This window comes from Phyllobates terribilis, unplaced genomic scaffold (assembly GCF_046119375.1).
Source record: "Phyllobates terribilis strain yellow unplaced genomic scaffold, ASM4611937v1 Scaffold_8__6_contigs__length_399053987, whole genome shotgun sequence".
NCBI classification, from domain to species: domain Eukaryota; kingdom Metazoa; phylum Chordata; class Amphibia; order Anura; family Dendrobatidae; genus Phyllobates; species Phyllobates terribilis.
This window is the reverse complement of record NW_027362768.1, coordinates 348,636,016-348,656,488: the sequence shown is the minus strand read 5'-3', so window position 1 is coordinate 348,656,488 and position 20,473 is coordinate 348,636,016. Positions and strand designations below refer to the sequence as shown.

Genomic DNA, 20,473 nt, shown 5'->3' with positions numbered 1-20,473 from the left:
AAAGGAAGTATAGAGGGAGAGCTAGATAGATAGCATTGCATTACATTACATGGCAATGCAATGCACAGTTGCTGAAGTTGAACCAAAATGAGCTTGTCATCTGGCTTCTGCAACTTTTAACATGAAAAATCCAATGAGGAGAAGAAAAGCAAAGCCAAAGAGTCCATCCCAAAATCCGACAAACAAGCCAAATGAACAAAAAGCATTGAATTCAATTCTTTCTGATTTTAGAAACTGCATTAAAGAAGGGGTGCACCGGTCCTGGAGATACTGCAATACCAGGTCAATGCGTGGAGTGGACAGAGCAAGCTCTTTTTCCATCTCCCTGTTCTAAAAATCCATTTAATATATGGTCCCCAGATAGGGGACGTATCAGATATTAAACTGATAAGAACAGATACTACACTTGATCTTAGCCAAAAGGCCGAGAAGCGATAACCAGAATTGGTTTCCGACTACGGTGCCACCCAAGGATTCTGAAAAGTCCATTTGTGGAGATGGCCACCTGGACTCCCGTTAAGAAGACATGCTGTCAACCTCTAGATCCCTCACATGCCTGCACTTTTCGGCTTGCTGCTGCTGCAATCCACGCGTTTTAGATCTGCATAACTCCACCTCTTTTAGCACAGTACCCTCAACCCCCGGCTGTTCCCACCCGCCTCAACACCGTTGGAAGGGAGGAGAACCAATTAAGGCGGGGGGGGGGTGGAACGAGCAGCTGTCTACCCTTAGCAGGAGGGTTGCTGATTAATTACCTCTCCTGCTGCTGCTGCTGCTGCTGGCTGTCCAGCAGCAGACTGAAGGTGGCTGCTGCTGTGCGCAGGTATATAAAGGCTCAGAGCCTATTATGACACGCGCAGCCAGCGTTCCATTGCCACATTCCGTCTACTGCAGGCGGGATACCTGGATGGCTGAATGTCACTGAGAAGCTCACAGAGACCGCCATAAGCAACAGTTTAAAAGAATGCCACAGACTAATCAACCAAACTTTTTGGGTTGGTTTCTCTTTTATAGTCTGCAGGCATTAAATGAAAGAAGTCAGTGTTCCAGCAGAGGGAGACAACGTTTCAGAAAAGGCATTGTAGCAAACCAAAAAAGAAATTTTAAGCGCAGCAGAGTAACCAGCTCACATACCTGTTAGCTCAGGTGAGTTTAAAAGGCTGCTGTTGATAACAAGGGCATTTGCTAAATAGATGGTGTGTGTGCAACAATATACTGAAAGGTCAATTATATTGTGCAGCTTATCTCACCACCTGTAGTTATTTAGGTGAAAGCTCCAAAATGCTTGCCTAATATGTCTGTTTATCCAAAAGGAAGTATAGAGGGAGAGCTAGATAGATAGCATTGCATTACATTACATGGCAATGCAATGCACAGTTGCTGAAGTTGAACCAAAATGAGCTTGTCATCTGGCTTCTGCAACTTTTAACATGAAAAATCCAATGAGGAGAAGAAAAGCAAAGCCAAAGAGTCCATTCCAAAATCCGACAAACAAGCCAAATGAACAAAAAGCATTGAATTCAATTCTTTCTGATTTTAGAAACTGCATTAAAGAAGGGGTGCACCGGTCCTGGAGATACTGCAATACCAGGTCAATGCGTGGAGTGGACAGAGCAAGCTCTTTTTCCATCTCCCTGTTCTAAAAATCCATTTAATATATGGTCCCCAGATAGGGGACGTATCAGATATTAAACTGATAAGAACAGATACTACACTTGATCTTAGCCAAAAGGCCGAGAAGCGATAACCAGAATTGGTTTCCGACTACGGTGCCACCCAAGGATTCTGAAAAGTCCATTTGTGGAGATGGCCACCTGGACTCCCGTTAAGAAGACATGCTGTCAACCTCTAGATCCCTCACATGCCTGCACTTTTCGGCTTGCTGCTGCTGCAATCCACGCGTTTTAGATCTGCATAACTCCACCTCTTTTAGCACAGTACCCTCAACCCCCGGCTGTTCCCACCCGCCTCAACACCGTTGGAAGGGAGGAGAACCAATTAAGGCGGGGGGGGGGGTGGAACGAGCAGCTGTCTACCCTTAGCAGGAGGGTTGCTGATTAATTACCTCTCCTGCTGCTGCTGCTGCTGCTGGCTGTCCAGCAGCAGACTGAAGGTGGCTGCTGCTGTGCGCAGGTATATAAAGGCTGAGAGCCTATTATGACACGCGCAGCCAGCGTTCCATTGCCACATTCCGTCTACTGCAGGCGGGATACCTGGATGGCTGAATGTCACTGAGAAGCTCACAGAGACCGCCATAAGCAACAGTTTAAAAGAATGCCACAGACTAATCAACCAAACTTTTTGGGTTGGTTTCTCTTTTATAGTCTGCAGGCATTAAATGAAAGAAGTCAGTGTTCCAGCAGAGGGAGACAACGTTTCAGAAAAGGCATTGTAGCAAACCAAAAAAGAAATTTTAAGCGCAGCAGAGTAACCAGCTCACATACCTGTTAGCTCAGGTGAGTTTAAAAGGCTGCTGTTGATAACAAGGGCATTTGCTAAATAGATGGTGTGTGTGCAACAATATACTGAAAGGTCAATTATATTGTGCAGCTTATCTCACCACCTGTAGTTATTTAGGTGAAAGCTCCAAAATGCTTGCCTAATATGTCTGTTTATCCAAAAGGAAGTATAGAGGGAGAGCTAGATAGATAGCATTGCATTACATTACATGGCAATGCAATGCACAGTTGCTGAAGTTGAACCAAAATGAGCTTGTCATCTGGCTTCTGCAACTTTTAACATGAAAAATCCAATGAGGAGAAGAAAAGCAAAGCCAAAGAGTCCATCCCAAAATCCGACAAACAAGCCAAATGAACAAAAAGCATTGAATTCAATTCTTTCTGATTTTAGAAACTGCATTAAAGAAGGGGTGCACCGGTCCTGGAGATACTGCAATACCAGGTCAATGCGTGGAGTGGACAGAGCAAGCTCTTTTTCCATCTCCCTGTTCTAAAAATCCATTTAATATATGGTCCCCAGATAGGGGACGTATCAGATATTAAACTGATAAGAACAGATACTACACTTGATCTTAGCCAAAAGGCCGAGAAGCGATAACCAGAATTGATTTCCGACTACGGTGCCACCCAAGGATTCTGAAAAGTCCATTTGTGGAGATGGCCACCTGGACTCCCGTTAAGAAGACATGCTGTCAACCTCTAGATCCCTCACATGCCTGCACTTTTCGGCTTGCTGCTGCTGCAATCCACGCGTTTTAGATCTGCATAACTCCACCTCTTTTAGCACAGTACCCTCAACCCCCGGCTGTTCCCACCCGCCTCAACACCGTTGGAAGGGAGGAGAACCAATTAAGGCGGGGGGGGGGGGGTGGAACGAGCAGCTGTCTACCCTTAGCAGGAGGGTTGCTGATTAATTACCTCTCCTGCTGCTGCTGCTGCTGCTGGCTGTCCAGCAGCAGACTGAAGGTGGCTGCTGCTGTGCGCAGGTATATAAAGGCTCAGAGCCTATTATGACACGCGCAGCCAGCGTTCCATTGCCACATTCCGTCTACTGCAGGCGGGATACCTGGATGGCTGAATGTCACTGAGAAGCTCACAGAGACCGCCATAAGCAACAGTTTAAAAGAATGCCACAGACTAATCAACCAAACTTTTTGGGTTGGTTTCTCTTTTATAGTCTGCAGGCATTAAATGAAAGAAGTCAGTGTTCCAGCAGAGGGAGACAACGTTTCAGAAAAGGCATTGTAGCAAACCAAAAAAGAAATTTTAAGCGCAGCAGAGTAACCAGCTCACATACCTGTTAGCTCAGGTGAGTTTAAAAGGCTGCTGTTGATAACAAGGGCATTTGCTAAATAGATGGTGTGTGTGCAACAATATACTGAAAGGTCAATTATATTGTGCAGCTTATCTCACCACCTGTAGTTATTTAGGTGAAAGCTCCAAAATGCTTGCCTAATATGTCTGTTTATCCAAAAGGAAGTATAGAGGGAGAGCTAGATAGATATCATTGCATTACATTACATGGCAATGCAATGCACAGTTGCTGAAGTTGAACCAAAATGAGCTTGTCATCTGGCTTCTGCAACTTTTAACATGAAAAATCCAATGAGGAGAAGAAAAGCAAAGCCAAAGAGTCCATCCCAAAATCCGACAAACAAGCCAAATGAACAAAAAGCATTGAATTCAATTCTTTCTGATTTTAGAAACTGCATTAAAGAAGGGGTGCACCGGTCCTGGAGATACTGCAATACCAGGTCAATGCGTGGAGTGGACAGAGCAAGCTCTTTTTCCATCTCCCTGTTCTAAAAATCCATTTAATATATGGTCCCCAGATAGGGGACGTATCAGATATTAAACTGATAAGAACAGATACTACACTTGATCTTAGCCAAAAGGCCGAGAAGCGATAACCAGAATTGGTTTCCGACTACGGTGCCACCCAAGGATTCTGAAAAGTCCATTTGTGGAGATGGCCACCTGGACTCCCGTTAAGAAGACATGCTGTCAACCTCTAGATCCCTCACATGCCTGCACTTTTCGGCTTGCTGCTGCTGCAATCCACGCGTTTTAGATCTGCATAACTCCACCTCTTTTAGCACAGTACCCTCAACCCCCGGCTGTTCCCACCCGCCTCAACACCATTGGAAGGGAGGAGAACCAATTAAGGCGGGGGGGGGGTGGAACGAGCAGCTGTCTACCCTTAGCAGGAGGGTTGCTGATTAATTACCTCTCCTGCTGCTGCTGCTGCTGCTGGCTGTCCAGCAGCAGACTGAAGGTGGCTGCTGCTGTGCGCAGGTATATAAAGGCTCAGAGCCTATTATGACACGCGCAGCCAGCGTTCCATTGCCACATTCCGTCTACTGCAGGCGGGATACCTGGATGGCTGAATGTCACTGAGAAGCTCACAGAGACCGCCATAAGCAACAGTTTAAAAGAATGCCACAGACTAATCAACCAAACTTTTTGGGTTGGTTTCTCTTTTATAGTCTGCAGGCATTAAATGAAAGAAGTCAGTGTTCCAGCAGAGGGAGACAACGTTTCAGAAAAGGCATTGTAGCAAACCAAAAAAGAAATTTTAAGCGCAGCAGAGTAACCAGCTCACATACCTGTTAGCTCAGGTGAGTTTAAAAGGCTGCTGTTGATAACAAGGGCATTTGCTAAATAGATGGTGTGTGTGCAACAATATACTGAAAGGTCAATTATATTGTGCAGCTTATCTCACCACCTGTAGTTATTTAGGTGAAAGCTCCAAAATGCTTGCCTAATCTGTCTGTTTATCCAAAAGGAAGTATAGAGGGAGAGCTAGATAGATAGCATTGCATTACATTACATGGCAATGCAATGCACAGTTGCTGAAGTTGAACCAAAATGAGCTTGTCATCTGGCTTCTGCAACTTTTAACATGAAAAATCCAATGAGGAGAAGAAAAGCAAAGCCAAAGAGTCCATCCCAAAATCCGACAAACAAGCCAAATGAACAAAAAGCATTGAATTCAATTCTTTCTGATTTTAGAAACTGCATTAAAGAAGGGGTGCACCGGTCCTGGAAATACTGCAACACCGGGTCAATGCGTGGAGTGGACAGAGCAAGCTCTTTTTCCATCTCCCTGTTCTAAAAATCCATTTAATATATGGTCCCCAGATAGGGGACGTATCAGATATTAAACTGATAAGAACAGATACTACACTTGATCTTAGCCAAAAGGCCGAGAAGCGATAACCAGAATTGGTTTCCGACTACGGTGCCACCCAAGGATTCTGAAAAGTCCATTTGTGGAGATGGCCACCTGGACTCCCGTTAAGAAGACATGCTGTCAACCTCTAGATCCCTCACATGCCTGCACTTTTCGGCTTGCTGCTGCTGCAATCCACGCGTTTTAGATCTGCATAACTCCACCTCTTTTAGCACAGTACCCTCAACCCCCGGCTGTTCCCACCCGCCTCAACACCGTTGGAAGGGAGGAGAACCAATTAAGGCGGGGGGGGGGTGGTGGAACGAGCAGCTGTCTACCCTTAGCAGGAGGGTTGCTGATTAATTACCTCTCCTGCTGCTGCTGCTGCTGCTGGCTGTCCAGCAGCAGACTGAAGGTGGCTGCTGCTGTGCGCAGGTATATAAAGGCTCAGAGCCTATTATGACACGCGCAGCCAGCGTTCCATTGCCACATTCCGTCTACTGCAGGCGGGATACCTGGATGGCTGAATGTCACTGAGAAGCTCACAGAGACCGCCATAAGCAACAGTTTAAAAGAATGCCACAGACTAATCAACCAAACTTTTTGGGTTGGTTTCTCTTTTATAGTCTGCAGGCATTAAATGAAAGAAGTCAGTGTTCCAGCAGAGGGAGACAACGTTTCAGAAAAGGCATTGTAGCAAACCAAAAAAGAAATTTTAAGCGCAGCAGAGTAACCAGCTCACATACCTGTTAGCTCAGGTGAGTTTAAAAGGCTGCTGTTGATAACAAGGGCATTTGCTAAATAGATGGTGTGTGTGCAACAATATACTGAAAGGTCAATTATATTGTGCAGCTTATCTCACCACCTGTAGTTATTTAGGTGAAAGCTCCAAAATGCTTGCCTAATATGTCTGTTTATCCAAAAGGAAGTACAGAGGGAGAGCTAGATAGATAGCATTGCATTACATTACATGGCAATGCAATGCACAGTTGCTGAAGTTGAACCAAAATGAGCTTGTCATCTGGCTTCTGCAACTTTTAACATGAAAAATCCAATGAGGAGAAGAAAAGCAAAGCCAAAGAGTCCATCCCAAAATCCGACAAACAAGCCAAATGAACAAAAAGCATTGAATTCAATTCTTTCTGATTTTAGAAACTGCATTAAAGAAGGGGTGCACCGGTCCTGGAGATACTGCAATACCAGGTCAATGCGTGGAGTGGACAGAGCAAGCTCTTTTTCCATCTCCCTGTTCTAAAAATCCATTTAATATATGGTCCCCAGATAGGGGACGTATCAGATATTAAACTGATAAGAACAGATACTACACTTGATCTTAGCCAAAAGGCCGAGAAGCGAAAACCAGAATTGGTTTCCGACTACGGTGCCACCCAAGGATTCTGAAAAGTCCATTTGTGGAGATGGCCACCTGGACTCCCGTTAAGAAGACATGCTGTCAACCTCTAGATCCCTCACATGCCTGCACTTTTCGGCTTGCTGCTGCTGCAATCCACGCGTTTTAGATCTGCATAACTCCACCTCTTTTAGCACAGTACCCTCAACCCCCGGCTGTTCCCACCCGCCTCAACACCGTTGGAAGGGAGGAGAACCAATTAAGGCGGGGGGGGGGTGGAACGAGCAGCTGTCTACCCTTAGCAGGAGGGTTGCTGATTAATTACCTCTCCTGCTGCTGCTGGCTGTCCAGCAGCAGACTGAAGGTGGCTGCTGCTGTGCGCAGGTATATAAAGGCTCAGAGCCTATTATGACACGCGCAGCCAGCGTTCCATTGCCACATTCCGTCTACTGCAGGTGGGATACCTGGATGGCTGAATGTCACTGAGAAGCTCACAGAGACCGCCATAAGCAACAGTTTAAAAGAATGCCACAGACTAATCAACCAAACTTTTTGGGTTGGTTTCTCTTTTATAGTCTGCAGGCATTAAATGAAAGAAGTCAGTGTTCCAGCAGAGGGAGACAACGTTTCAGAAAAGGCATTGTAGCAAACCAAAAAAGAAATTTTAAGCGCAGCAGAGTAACCAGCTCACATACCTGTTAGCTCAGGTGAGTTTAAAAGGCTGCTGTTGATAACAAGGGCATTTGCTAAATAGATGGTGTGTGTGCAACAATATACTGAAAGGTCAATTATATTGTGCAGCTTATCTCACCACCTGTAGTTATTTAGGTGAAAGCTCCAAAATGCTTGCCTAATATGTCTGTTTATCCAAAAGGAAGTATAGAGGGAGAGCTAGATAGATAGCATTGCATTACATTACATGGCAATGCAATGCACAGTTGCTGAAGTTGAACCAAAATGAGCTTGTCATCTGGCTTCTGCAACTTTTAACATGAAAAATCCAATGAGGAGAAGAAAAGCAAAGCCAAAGAGTCCATCCCAAAATCCGACAAACAAGCCAAATGAACAAAAAGCATTGAATTCAATTCTTTCTGATTTTAGAAACTGCATTAAAGAAGGGGTGCACCGGTCCTGGAGATACTGCAATACCAAGTCAATGCGTGGAGTGGACAGAGCAAGCTCTTTTTCCATCTCCCTGTTCTAAAAATCCATTTAATATATGGTCCCCAGATAGGGGACGTATCAGATATTAAACTGATAAGAACAGATACTACACTTGATCTTAGCCAAAAGGCCGAGAAGCGATAACCAGAATTGGTTTCCGACTACGGTGCCACCCAAGGATTCTGAAAAGTCCATTTGTGGAGATGGCCACCTGGACTCCCGTTAAGAAGACATGCTGTCAACCTCTAGATCCCTCACATGCCTGCACTTTTCGGCTTGCTGCTGCTGCAATCCACGCGTTTTAGATCTGCATAACTCCACCTCTTTTAGCACAGTACCCTCAACCCCCGGCTGTTCCCACCCGCCTCAACACCGTTGGAAGGGAGGAGAACCAATTAAGGCGGGGGGGGGGGGTGGAACGAGCAGCTGTCTACCCTTAGCAGGAGGGTTGCTGATTAATTACCTCTCCTGCTGCTGCTGCTGCTGGCTGTCCAGCAGCAGACTGAAGGTGGCTGCTGCTGTGCGCAGGTATATAAAGGCTGAGAGCCTATTATGACACGCGCAGCCAGCGTTCCATTGCCACATTCCGTCTACTGCAGGCGGGATACCTGGATGGCTGAATGTCACTGAGAAGCTCACAGAGACCGCCATAAGCAACAGTTTAAAAGAATGCCACAGACTAATCAACCAAACTTTTTGGGTTGGTTTCTCTTTTATAGTCTGCAGGCATTAAATGAAAGAAGTCAGTGTTCCAGCAGAGGGAGACAACGTTTCAGAAAAGGCATTGTAGCAAACCAAAAAAGAAATTTTAAGCGCAGCAGAGTAACCAGCTCACATACCTGTTAGCTCAGGTGAGTTTAAAAGGCTGCTGTTGATAACAAGGGCATTTGCTAAATAGATGGTGTGTGTGCAACAATATACTGAAAGGTCAATTATATTGTGCAGCTTATCTCACCACCTGTAGTTATTTAGGTGAAAGCTCCAAAATGCTTGCCTAATATGTCTGTTTATCCAAAAGGAAGTATAGAGGGAGAGCTAGATAGATAGCATTGCATTACATTACATGGCAATGCAATGCACAGTTGCTGAAGTTGAACCAAAATGAGCTTGTCATCTGGCTTCTGCAACTTTTAACATGAAAAATCCAATGAGGAGAAGAAAAGCAAAGCCAAAGAGTCCATCCCAAAATCCGACAAACAAGCCAAATGAACAAAAAGCATTGAATTCAATTCTTTCTGATTTTAGAAACTGCATTAAAGAAGGGGTGCACCGGTCCTGGAGATACTGCAATACCAGGTCAATGCGTGGAGTGGACAGAGCAAGCTCTTTTTCCATCTCCCTGTTCTAAAAATCCATTTAATATATGGTCCCCAGATAGGGGACGTATCAGATATTAAACTGATAAGAACAGATACTACACTTGATCTTAGCCAAAAGGCCGAGAAGCGATAACCAGAATTGGTTTCCGACTACGGTGCCACCCAAGGATTCTGAAAAGTCCATTTGTGGAGATGGCCACCTGGACTCCCGTTAAGAAGACATGCTGTCAACCTCTAGATCCCTCACATGCCTGCACTTTTCGGCTTGCTGCTGCTGCAATCCACGCGTTTTAGATCTGCATAACTCCACCTCTTTTAGCACAGTACCCTCAACCCCCGGCTGTTCCCACCCGCCTCAACACCGTTGGAAGGGAGGAGAACCAATTAAGGCGGGGGGGGGGTGGAACGAGCAGCTGTCTACCCTTAGCAGGAGGGTTGCTGATTAATTACCTCTCCTGCTGCTGCTGCTGCTGGCTGTCCAGCAGCAGACTGAAGGTGGCTGCTGCTGTGCGCAGGTATATAAAGGCTCAGAGCCTATTATGAAACGCGCAGCCAGCGTTCCATTGCCACATTCCGTCTACTGCAGGCGGGATACCTGGATGGCTGAATGTCACTGAGAAGCTCACAGAGACCGCCATAAGCAACAGTTTAAAAGAATGCCACAGACTAATCAACCAAACTTTTTGGGTTGGTTTCTCTTTTATAGTCTGCAGGCATTAAATGAAAGAAGTCAGTGTTCCAGCAGAGGGAGACAACGTTTCAGAAAAGGCATTGTAGCAAACCAAAAAAGAAATTTTAAGCGCAGCAGAGTAACCAGCTCACATACCTGTTAGCTCAGGTGAGTTTAAAAGGCTGCTGTTGATAACAAGGGCATTTGCTAAATAGATGGTGTGTGTGCAACAATATACTGAAAGGTCAATTATATTGTGCAGCTTATCTCACCACCTGTAGTTATTTAGGTGAAAGCTCCAAAATGCTTGCCTAATATGTCTGTTTATCCAAAAGGAAGTATAGAGGGAGAGCTAGATAGATAGCATTGCATTACATTACATGGCAATGCAATGCACAGTTGCTGAAGTTGAACCAAAATGAGCTTGTCATCTGGCTTCTGCAACTTTTAACATGAAAAATCCAATGAGGAGAAGAAAAGCAAAGCCAAAGAGTCCATCCCAAAATCCGACAAACAAGCCAAATGAACAAAAAGCATTGAATTCAATTCTTTCTGATTTTAGAAACTGCATTAAAGAAGGGGTGCACCGGTCCTGGAGATACTGCAACACCGGGTCAATGCGTGGAGTGGACAGAGCAAGCTCTTTTTCCATCTCCCTGTTCTAAAAATCCATTTAATATATGGTCCCCAGATAGGGGACGTATCAGATATTAAACTGATAAGAACAGATACTACACTTGATCTTAGCCAAAAGGCCGAGAAGCGATAACCAGAATTGGTTTCCGACTACGGTGCCACCCAAGGATTCTGAAAAGTCCATTTGTGGAGATGGCCACCTGGACTCCCGTTAAGAAGACATGCTGTCAACCTCTAGATCCCTCACATGCCTGCACTTTTCGGCTTGCTGCTGCTGCAATCCACGCGTTTTAGATCTGCATAACTCCACCTCTTTTAGCACAGTACCCTCAACCCCCGGCTGTTCCCACCCGCCTCAACACCGTTGGAAGGGAGGAGAACCAATTAAGGCGGGGGGGGGGGGGTGGAACGAGCAGCTGTCTACCCTTAGCAGGAGGGTTGCTGATTAATTACCTCTCCTGCTGCTGCTGCTGCTGCTGGCTGTCCAGCAGCAGACTGAAGGTGGCTGCTGCTGTGCGCAGGTATATAAAGGCTCAGAGCCTATTATGACACGCGCAGCCAGCGTTCCATTGCCACATTCCGTCTACTGCAGGCGGGATACCTGGATGGCTGAATGTCACTGAGAAGCTCACAGAGACCGCCATAAGCAACAGTTTAAAAGAATGCCACAGACTAATCAACCAAACTTTTTGGGTTGGTTTCTCTTTTATAGTCTGCAGGCATTAAATGAAAGAAGTCAGTGTTCCAGCAGAGGGAGACAACGTTTCAGAAAAGGCATTGTAGCAAACCAAAAAAGAAATTTTAAGCGCAGCAGAGTAACCAGCTCACATACCTGTTAGCTCAGGTGAGTTTAAAAGGCTGCTGTTGATAACAAGGGCATTTGCTAAATAGATGGTGTGTGTGCAACAATATACTGAAAGGTCAATTATATTGTGCAGCTTATCTCACCACCTGTAGTTATTTAGGTGAAAGCTCCAAAATGCTTGCCTAATATGTCTGTTTATCCAAAAGGAAGTATAGAGGGAGAGCTAGATAGATAGCATTGCATTACATTACATGGCAATGCAATGCACAGTTGCTGAAGTTGAACCAAAATGAGCTTGTCATCTGGCTTCTGCAACTTTTAACATGAAAAATCCAATGAGGAGAAGAAAAGCAAAGCCAAAGAGTCCATCCCAAAATCCGACAAACAAGCCAAATGAACAAAAAGCATTGAATTCAATTCTTTCTGATTTTAGAAACTGCATTAAAGAAGGGGTGCACCGGTCCTGGAGATACTGCAATACCAGGTCAATGCGTGGAGTGGACAGAGCAAGCTCTTTTTCCATCTCCCTGTTCTAAAAATCCATTTAATATATGGTCCCCAGATAGGGGACGTATCAGATATTAAACCGATAAGAACAGATACTACACTTGATCTTAGCCAAAAGGCCGAGAAGCGATAACCAGAATTGGTTTCCGACTACGGTGCCACCCAAGGATTCTGAAAAGTCCATTTGTGGAGATGGCCACCTGGACTCCCGTTAAGAAGACATGCTGTCAACCTCTAGATCCCTCACATGCCTGCACTTTTCGGCTTGCTGCTGCTGCAATCCACGCGTTTTAGATCTGCATAACTCCACCTCTTTTAGCACAGTACCCTCAACCCCCGGCTGTTCCCACCCGCCTCAACACCGTTGGAAGGGAGGAGAACCAATTAAGGCGGGGGGGGGGGGGTGGAACGAGCAGCTGTCTACCCTTAGCAGGAGGGTTGCTGATTAATTACCTCTCCTGCTGCTGCTGCTGCTGCTGGCTGTCCAGCAGCAGACTGAAGGTGGCTGCTGCTGTGCGCAGGTATATAAAGGCTCAGAGCCTATTATGACACGCGCAGCCAGCGTTCCATTGCCACATTCCGTCTACTGCAGGCGGGATACCTGGATGGCTGAATGTCACTGAGAAGCTCACAGAGACCGCCATAAGCAACAGTTTAAAAGAATGCCACAGACTAATCAACCAAACTTTTTGGGTTGGTTTCTCTTTTATAGTCTGCAGGCATTAAATGAAAGAAGTCAGTGTTCCAGCAGAGGGAGACAACGTTTCAGAAAAGGCATTGTAGCAAACCAAAAAAGAAATTTTAAGCGCAGCAGAGTAACCAGCTCACATACCTGTTAGCTCAGGTGAGTTTAAAAGGCTGCTGTTGATAACAAGGGCATTTGCTAAATAGATGGTGTGTGTGCAACAATATACTGAAAGGTCAATTATATTGTGCAGCTTATCTCACCACCTGTAGTTATTTAGGTGAAAGCTCCAAAATGCTTGCCTAATATGTCTGTTTATCCAAAAGGAAGTATAGAGGGAGAGCTAGATAGATATCATTGCATTACATTACATGGCAATGCAATGCACAGTTGCTGAAGTTGAACCAAAATGAGCTTGTCATCTGGCTTCTGCAACTTTTAACATGAAAAATCCAATGAGGAGAAGAAAAGCAAAGCCAAAGAGTCCATCCCAAAATCCGACAAACAAGCCAAATGAACAAAAAGCATTGAATTCAATTCTTTCTGATTTTAGAAACTGCATTAAAGAAGGGGTGCACCGGTCCTGGAGATACTGCAATACCAGGTCAATGCGTGGAGTGGACAGAGCAAGCTCTTTTTCCATCTCCCTGTTCTAAAAATCCATTTAATATATGGTCCCCAGATAGGGGACGTATCAGATATTAAACTGATAAGAACAGATACTACACTTGATCTTAGCCAAAAGGCCGAGAAGCGATAACCAGAATTGGTTTCCGACTACGGTGCCACCCAAGGATTCTGAAAAGTCCATTTGTGGAGATGGCCACCTGGACTCCCGTTAAGAAGACATGCTGTCAACCTCTAGATCCCTCACATGCCTGCACTTTTCGGCTTGCTGCTGCTGCAATCCACGCGTTTTAGATCTGCATAACTCCACCTCTTTTAGCACAGTACCCTCAACCCCCGGCTGTTCCCACCCGCCTCAACACCATTGGAAGGGAGGAGAACCAATTAAGGCGGGGGGGGGGTGGAACGAGCAGCTGTCTACCCTTAGCAGGAGGGTTGCTGATTAATTACCTCTCCTGCTGCTGCTGCTGGCTGTCCAGCAGCAGACTGAAGGTGGCTGCTGCTGTGCGCAGGTATATAAAGGCTCAGAGCCTATTATGACACGCGCAGCCAGCGTTCCATTGCCACATTCCGTCTACTGCAGGCGGGATACCTGGATGGCTGAATGTCACTGAGAAGCTCACAGAGACCGCCATAAGCAACAGTTTAAAAGAATGCCACAGACTAATCAACCAAACTTTTTGGGTTGGTTTCTCTTTTATAGTCTGCAGGCATTAAATGAAAGAAGTCAGTGTTCCAGCAGAGGGAGACAACGTTTCAGAAAAGGCATTGTAGCAAACCAAAAAAGAAATTTTAAGCGCAGCAGAGTAACCAGCTCACATACCTGTTAGCTCAGGTGAGTTTAAAAGGCTGCTGTTGATAACAAGGGCATTTGCTAAATAGATGGTGTGTGTGCAACAATATACTGAAAGGTCAATTATATTGTGCAGCTTATCTCACCACCTGTAGTTATTTAGGTGAAAGCTCCAAAATGCTTGCCTAATCTGTCTGTTTATCCAAAAGGAAGTATAGAGGGAGAGCTAGATAGATAGCATTGCATTACATTACATGGCAATGCAATGCACAGTTGCTGAAGTTGAACCAAAATGAGCTTGTCATCTGGCTTCTGCAACTTTTAACATGAAAAATCCAATGAGGAGAAGAAAAGCAAAGCCAAAGAGTCCATCCCAAAATCCGACAAACAAGCCAAATGAACAAAAAGCATTGAATTCAATTCTTTCTGATTTTAGAAACTGCATTAAAGAAGGGGTGCACCGGTCCTGGAGATACTGCAACACCGGGTCAATGCGTGGAGTGGACAGAGCAAGCTCTTTTTCCATCTCCCTGTTCTAAAAATCCATTTAATATATGGTCCCCAGATAGGGGACGTATCAGATATTAAACTGATAAGAACAGATACTACACTTGATCTTAGCCAAAAGGCCGAGAAGCGATAACCAGAATTGGTTTCCGACTACGGTGCCACCCAAGGATTCTGAAAAGTCCATTTGTGGAGATGGCCACCTGGACTCCCGTTAAGAAGACATGCTGTCAACCTCTAGATCCCTCACATGCCTGCACTTTTCGGCTTGCTGCTGCTGCAATCCACGCGTTTTAGATCTGCATAACTCCACCTCTTTTAGCACAGTACCCTCAACCCCCGGCTGTTCCCACCCGCCTCAACACCGTTGGAAGGGAGGAGAACCAATTAAGGCGGGGGGGGGGGGGTGGAACGAGCAGCTGTCTACCCTTAGCAGGAGGGTTGCTGATTAATTACCTCTCCTGCTGCTGCTGCTGCTGCTGGCTGTCCAGCAGCAGACTGAAGGTGGCTGCTGCTGTGCGCAGGTATATAAAGGCTCAGAGTCTATTATGACACGCGCAGCCAGCGTTCCATTGCCACATTCCGTCTACTGCAGGCGGGATACCTGGATGGCTGAATGTCACTGAGAAGCTCACAGAGACCGCCATAAGCAACAGTTTAAAAGAATGCCACAGACTAATCAACCAAACTTTTTGGGTTGGTTTCTCTTTTATAGTCTGCAGGCATTAAATGAAAGAAGTCAGTGTTCCAGCAGAGGGAGACAACGTTTCAGAAAAGGCATTGTAGCAAACCAAAAAAGAAATTTTAAGCGCAGCAGAGTAACCAGCTCACATACCTGTTAGCTCAGGTGAGTTTAAAAGGCTGCTGTTGATAACAAGGGCATTTGCTAAATAGATGGTGTGTGTGCAACAATATACTGAAAGGTCAATTATATTGTGCAGCTTATCTCACCACCTGTAGTTATTTAGGTGAAAGCTCCAAAATGCTTGCCTAATATGTCTGTTTATCCAAAAGGAAGTACAGAGGGAGAGCTAGATAGATAGCATTGCATTACATTACATGGCAATGCAATGCACAGTTGCTGAAGTTGAACCAAAATGAGCTTGTCATCTGGCTTCTGCAACTTTTAACATGAAAAATCCAATGAGGAGAAGAAAAGCAAAGCCAAAGAGTCCATCCCAAAATCCGACAAACAAGCCAAATGAACAAAAAGCATTGAATTCAATTCTTTCTGATTTTAGAAACTGCATTAAAGAAGGGGTGCACCGGTCCTGGAGATACTGCAATACCAGGTCAATGCGTGGAGTGGACAGAGCAAGCTCTTTTTCCATCTCCCTGTTCTAAAAATCCATTTAATATATGGTCCCCAGATAGGGGACGTATCAGATATTAAACTGATAAGAACAGATACTACACTTGATCTTAGCCAAAAGGCCGAGAAGCGAAAACCAGAATTGGTTTCCGACTACGGTGCCACCCAAGGATTCTGAAAAGTCCATTTGTGGAGATGGCCACCTGGACTCCCGTTAAGAAGACATGCTGTCAACCTCTAGATCCCTCACATGCCTGCACTTTTCGGCTTGCTGCTGCTGCAATCCACGCGTTTTAGATCTGCATAACTCCACCTCTTTTAGCACAGTACCCTCAACCCCCGGCTGTTCCCACCCGCCTCAACACCGTTGGAAGGGAGGAGAACCAATTAAGGCGGGGGGGGGGTGGAACGAGCAGCTGTCTACCCTTAGCAGGAGGGTTGCTGATTAATTACCTCTCCTGCTGCTGCTGCTGCTGCTGGCTGTCCAGCAGCAGACTGAAGGTGGCTGCTGCTGTGCGCAGGTATATAAAGGCTCAGAGCCTATTATGACACGCGCAGCCAGCGTTCCATTGCCACATTCCGTCTACTGCAGGTGGGATACCTGGATGGCTGAATGTCACTGAGAAGCTCACAGAGACCGCCAGAAGCAACAGTTTAAAAGAATGCCACAGACTAATCAACCAAACTTTTTGGGTTGGTTTCTCTTTTATAGTCTGCAGGCATTAAATGAAAGAAGTCAGTGTTCCAGCAGAGGGAGACAACGTTTCAGAAAAGGCATTGTAGCAAACCAAAAAAGAAATTTTAAGCGCAGCAGAGTAACCAGCTCACATACCTGTTAGCTCAGGTGAGTTTAAAAGGCTGCTGTTGATAACAAGGGCATTTGCTAAATAGATGGTGTGTGTGCAACAATATACTGAAAGGTCAATTATATTGTGCAGCTTATCTCACCACCTGTAGTTATTTAGGTGAAAGCTCCAAAATGCTTGCCTAATATGTCTGTTTATCCAAAAGGAAGTATAGAGGGAGAGCTAGATAGATAGCATTGCATTACATTACATGGCAATGCAATGCACAGTTGCTGAAGTTGAACCAAAATGAGCTTGTCATCTGGCTTCTGCAACTTTTAACATGAAAAATCCAATGAGGAGAAGAAAAGCAAAGCCAAAGAGTCCATCCCAAAATCCGACAAACAAGCCAAATGAACAAAAAGCATTGAATTCAATTCTTTCTGATTTTAGAAACTGCATTAAAGAAGGGGTGCACCGGTCCTGGAGATACTGCAATACCAAGTCAATGCGTGGAGTGGACAGAGCAAGCTCTTTTTCCATCTCCCTGTTCTAAAAATCCATTTAATATATGGTCCCCAGATAGGGGACGTATCAGATATTAAACTGATAAGAACAGATACTACACTTGATCTTAGCCAAAAGGCCGAGAAGCGATAACCAGAATTGGTTTCCGACTACGGTGCCACCCAAGGATTCTGAAAAGTCCATTTGTGGAGATGGCCACCTGGACTCCCGTTAAGAAGACATGCTGTCAACCTCTAGATCCCTCACATGCCTGCACTTTTCGGCTTGCTGCTGCTGCAATCCACGCGTTTTAGATCTGCATAACTCCACCTCTTTTAGCACAGTACCCTCAACCCCCGGCTGTTCCCACCCGCCTCAACACCGTTGGAAGGGAGGAGAACCAATTAAGGCGGGGGGTGGGGGGGGTGCAACGAGCAGCTGTCTACCCTTAGCAGGAGGGTTGCTGATTAATTACCTCTCCTGCTGCTGCTGCTGCTGCTGGCTGTCCAGCAGCAGACTGAAGGTGGCTGCTGCTGTGCGCAGGTATATAAAGGCTCAGAGCCTATTATGACACGCGCAGCCAGCGTTCCATTGCCACATTCCGTCTACTGCAGGCGGGATACCTGGATGGCTGAATGTCACTGAGAAGCTCACAGAGACCGCCATAAGCAACAGTTTAAAAGAATGCCACAGACTAATCAACCAAACTTTTTGTGTTTGTTTCTCTTTTATAGTCTGCAGGCATTAAATGAAAGAAGTCAGTGTTCCAGCAGAGGGAGACAACGTTTCAGAAAAGGCATTGTAGCAAACCAAAAAAGAAATTTTAAGCGCAGCAGAGTAACCAGCTCACATACCTGTTAGCTCAGGTGAGTTTAAAAGGCTGCTGTTGATAACAAGGGCATTTGCTAAATAGATGGTGTGTGTGCAACAATATACTGAAAGGTCAATTATATTGTGCAGCTTATCTCACCACCTGTAGTTATTTAGGTGAAAGCTCCAAAATGCTTGCCTAATATGTCTGTTTATCCTAAAGGAAGTATAGAGGGAGAGCTAGATAGATAGCATTGCATTACATTACATGGCAATGCAATGCACAGTTGCTGAAGTTGAACCAAAATGAGCTTGTCATCTGGCTTCTGCAACTTTTAACATGAAAAATCCAATGAGGAGAAGAAAAGCAAAGCCAAAGAGTCCATCCCAAAATCCGACAAACAAGCCAAATGAACAAAAAGCATTGAATTCAATTCTTTCTGATTTTAGAAACTGCATTAAAGAAGGGGTGCACCGGTCCTGGAGATACTGCAATACCAGGTCAATGCGTGGAGTGGACAGAGCAAGCTCTTTTTCCATCTCCCTGTTCTAAAAATCCATTTAATATATGGTCCCCAGATAGGGGACGTATCAGATATTAAACTGATAAGAACAGATACTACACTTGATCTTAGCCAAAAGGCCGAGAAGCGATAACCAGAATTGGTTTCCGACTACGGTGCCACCCAAGGATTCTGAAAAGTCCATTTGTGGAGATGGCCACCTGGACTCCCGTTAAGAAGACATGCTGTCAACCTCTAGATCCCTCACATGCCTGCACTTTTCGGCTTGCTGCTGCTGCAATCCACGCGTTTTAGATCTGCATAACTCCACCTCTTTTAGCACAGTACCCTCAACCCCCGGCTGTTCCCACCCGCCTCAACACCGTTGGAAGGGAGGAGAACCAATTAAGGCGGGGGGGGGGGTGGAACGAGCAGCTGTCTACCCTTAGCAGGAGGGTTGCTGATTAATTACCTCTCCTGCTGCTGCTGCTGCTGCTGGCTGTCCAGCAGCAGACTGAAGGTGGCTGCTGCTGTGCGCAGGTATATAAAGGCTCAGAGCCTATTATGACACGCGCAGCCAGCGTTCCATTGCCACATTCCGTCTACTGCAGGCGGGATACCTGGATGGCTGAATGTCACTGAGAAGCTCACAGAGACCGCCATAAGCAACAGTTTAAAAGAATGCCACAGACTAATCAACCAAACTTTTTGGGTTGGTTTCTCTTTTATAGTCTGCAGGCATTAAATGAAAGAAGTCAGTGTTCCAGCAGAGGGAGACAACGTTTCAGAAAAGGCATTGTAGCAAACCAAAAAAGAAATTTTAAGCGCAGCAGAGTAACCAGCTCACATACCTGTTAGCTCAGGTGAGTTTAAAAGGCTGCTGTTGATAACAAGGGCATTTGCTAAATAGATGGTGTGTGTGCAACAATATACTGAAAGGTCAATTATATTGTGCAGCTTATCTCACCACCTGTAGTTATTTAGGTGAAAGCTCCAAAATGCTTGCCTAATATGTCTGTTTATCCAAAAGGAAGTATAGAGGGAGAGCTAGATAGATAGCATTGCATTACATTACATGGCAATGCAATGCACAGTTGCTGAAGTTGAACCAAAATGAGCTTGTCATCTGGCTTCTGCAACTTTTAACATGAAAAATCCAATGAGGAGAAGAAAAGCAAAGCCAAAGAGTCCATCCCAAAATCCGACAAACAAGCCAAATGAACAAAAAGCATTGAATTCAATTCTTTCTGATTTTAGAAACTGCATTAAAGAAGGGGTGCACCGGTCCTGGAGATACTGCAATACCAGGTCAATGCGTGGAGTGGACAGAGCAAGCTCTTTTTCCATCTCCCTGTTCTAAAAATCCATTTAATATATGGTCCCCAGATAGGGGACGTATCAGATATTAAACTGATAAGAACAGATACTACACTTGATCTTAGCCAAAAGGCCGAGAAGCGATAACCAAAATTGGTTTCCGACTACGGTGCCACCCAAGGATTCTGAAAAGTCCATTTGTGGAGATGGCCACCTGGACTCCCGTTAAGAAGACATGCTGTCAACCTCTAGATCCCTCACATGCCTGCACTTTTCGGCTTGCTGCTGCTGCAATCCACGCGTTTTAGATCTGCATAACTCCACCTCTTTTAGCACAGTACCCTCAACCCCCGGCTGTTCCCACCCGCCTCAACACCGTTGGAAGGGAGGAGAACCAATTAAGGCGGGGGGGGGGGGTGGAACGAGCAGCTGTCTACCCTTAGCAGGAGGGTTGCTGATTAATTACCTCTCCTGCTGCTGCTGCTGCTGCTGGCTGTCCAGCAGCAGACTGAAGGTGGCTGCTGCTGTGCGCAGGTATATAAAG

General features: G+C 45.5%; 16 non-coding genes across 16 annotated transcripts; all 16 read right to left on the bottom strand.

The window, feature by feature from the left end:
- Positions 1-245: 245 nt before the first annotated feature.
- Positions 246-436, bottom strand: LOC141159161 (U2 spliceosomal RNA). The gene has a single exon (XR_012249174.1). It is a non-coding gene; the product is annotated as a U2 spliceosomal RNA (small nuclear RNA).
- Positions 437-1,554: 1,118 nt separating this feature from the next.
- LOC141159160 (U2 spliceosomal RNA) lies at positions 1,555-1,745 on the bottom strand. The gene has a single exon (XR_012249173.1). It is a non-coding gene; the product is annotated as a U2 spliceosomal RNA (small nuclear RNA).
- A 1,119-nt stretch (positions 1,746-2,864) lies between these two features.
- Positions 2,865-3,055, bottom strand: LOC141159159 (U2 spliceosomal RNA). Its single transcript, XR_012249172.1, has one exon. It is a non-coding gene; the product is annotated as a U2 spliceosomal RNA (small nuclear RNA).
- Positions 3,056-4,176: 1,121 nt separating this feature from the next.
- Positions 4,177-4,367, bottom strand: LOC141159158 (U2 spliceosomal RNA). Its single transcript, XR_012249171.1, has one exon. It is a non-coding gene; the product is annotated as a U2 spliceosomal RNA (small nuclear RNA).
- Positions 4,368-5,485: 1,118 nt separating this feature from the next.
- Positions 5,486-5,676, bottom strand: LOC141159845 (U2 spliceosomal RNA). Its single transcript, XR_012249840.1, has one exon. It is a non-coding gene; the product is annotated as a U2 spliceosomal RNA (small nuclear RNA).
- A 1,121-nt stretch (positions 5,677-6,797) lies between these two features.
- LOC141159599 (U2 spliceosomal RNA) lies at positions 6,798-6,988 on the bottom strand. The gene has a single exon (XR_012249602.1). It is a non-coding gene; the product is annotated as a U2 spliceosomal RNA (small nuclear RNA).
- Positions 6,989-8,097: 1,109 nt separating this feature from the next.
- LOC141159632 (U2 spliceosomal RNA) lies at positions 8,098-8,288 on the bottom strand. The gene has a single exon (XR_012249635.1). It is a non-coding gene; the product is annotated as a U2 spliceosomal RNA (small nuclear RNA).
- A 1,117-nt stretch (positions 8,289-9,405) lies between these two features.
- Positions 9,406-9,596, bottom strand: LOC141159157 (U2 spliceosomal RNA). Its single transcript, XR_012249170.1, has one exon. It is a non-coding gene; the product is annotated as a U2 spliceosomal RNA (small nuclear RNA).
- Positions 9,597-10,711: 1,115 nt separating this feature from the next.
- On the bottom strand, positions 10,712-10,902 carry LOC141159836 (U2 spliceosomal RNA). Its single transcript, XR_012249831.1, has one exon. It is a non-coding gene; the product is annotated as a U2 spliceosomal RNA (small nuclear RNA).
- Positions 10,903-12,023: 1,121 nt separating this feature from the next.
- Positions 12,024-12,214, bottom strand: LOC141159791 (U2 spliceosomal RNA). Its single transcript, XR_012249789.1, has one exon. It is a non-coding gene; the product is annotated as a U2 spliceosomal RNA (small nuclear RNA).
- A 1,121-nt stretch (positions 12,215-13,335) lies between these two features.
- LOC141159155 (U2 spliceosomal RNA) lies at positions 13,336-13,526 on the bottom strand. Its single transcript, XR_012249168.1, has one exon. It is a non-coding gene; the product is annotated as a U2 spliceosomal RNA (small nuclear RNA).
- Positions 13,527-14,638: 1,112 nt separating this feature from the next.
- LOC141159835 (U2 spliceosomal RNA) lies at positions 14,639-14,829 on the bottom strand. Its single transcript, XR_012249830.1, has one exon. It is a non-coding gene; the product is annotated as a U2 spliceosomal RNA (small nuclear RNA).
- A 1,121-nt stretch (positions 14,830-15,950) lies between these two features.
- On the bottom strand, positions 15,951-16,141 carry LOC141159598 (U2 spliceosomal RNA). Its single transcript, XR_012249601.1, has one exon. It is a non-coding gene; the product is annotated as a U2 spliceosomal RNA (small nuclear RNA).
- Positions 16,142-17,259: 1,118 nt separating this feature from the next.
- On the bottom strand, positions 17,260-17,450 carry LOC141159631 (U2 spliceosomal RNA). Its single transcript, XR_012249634.1, has one exon. It is a non-coding gene; the product is annotated as a U2 spliceosomal RNA (small nuclear RNA).
- Positions 17,451-18,573: 1,123 nt separating this feature from the next.
- Positions 18,574-18,764, bottom strand: LOC141159154 (U2 spliceosomal RNA). Its single transcript, XR_012249167.1, has one exon. It is a non-coding gene; the product is annotated as a U2 spliceosomal RNA (small nuclear RNA).
- A 1,119-nt stretch (positions 18,765-19,883) lies between these two features.
- On the bottom strand, positions 19,884-20,074 carry LOC141159153 (U2 spliceosomal RNA). The gene has a single exon (XR_012249166.1). It is a non-coding gene; the product is annotated as a U2 spliceosomal RNA (small nuclear RNA).
- Positions 20,075-20,473: the final 399 nt, after the last annotated feature.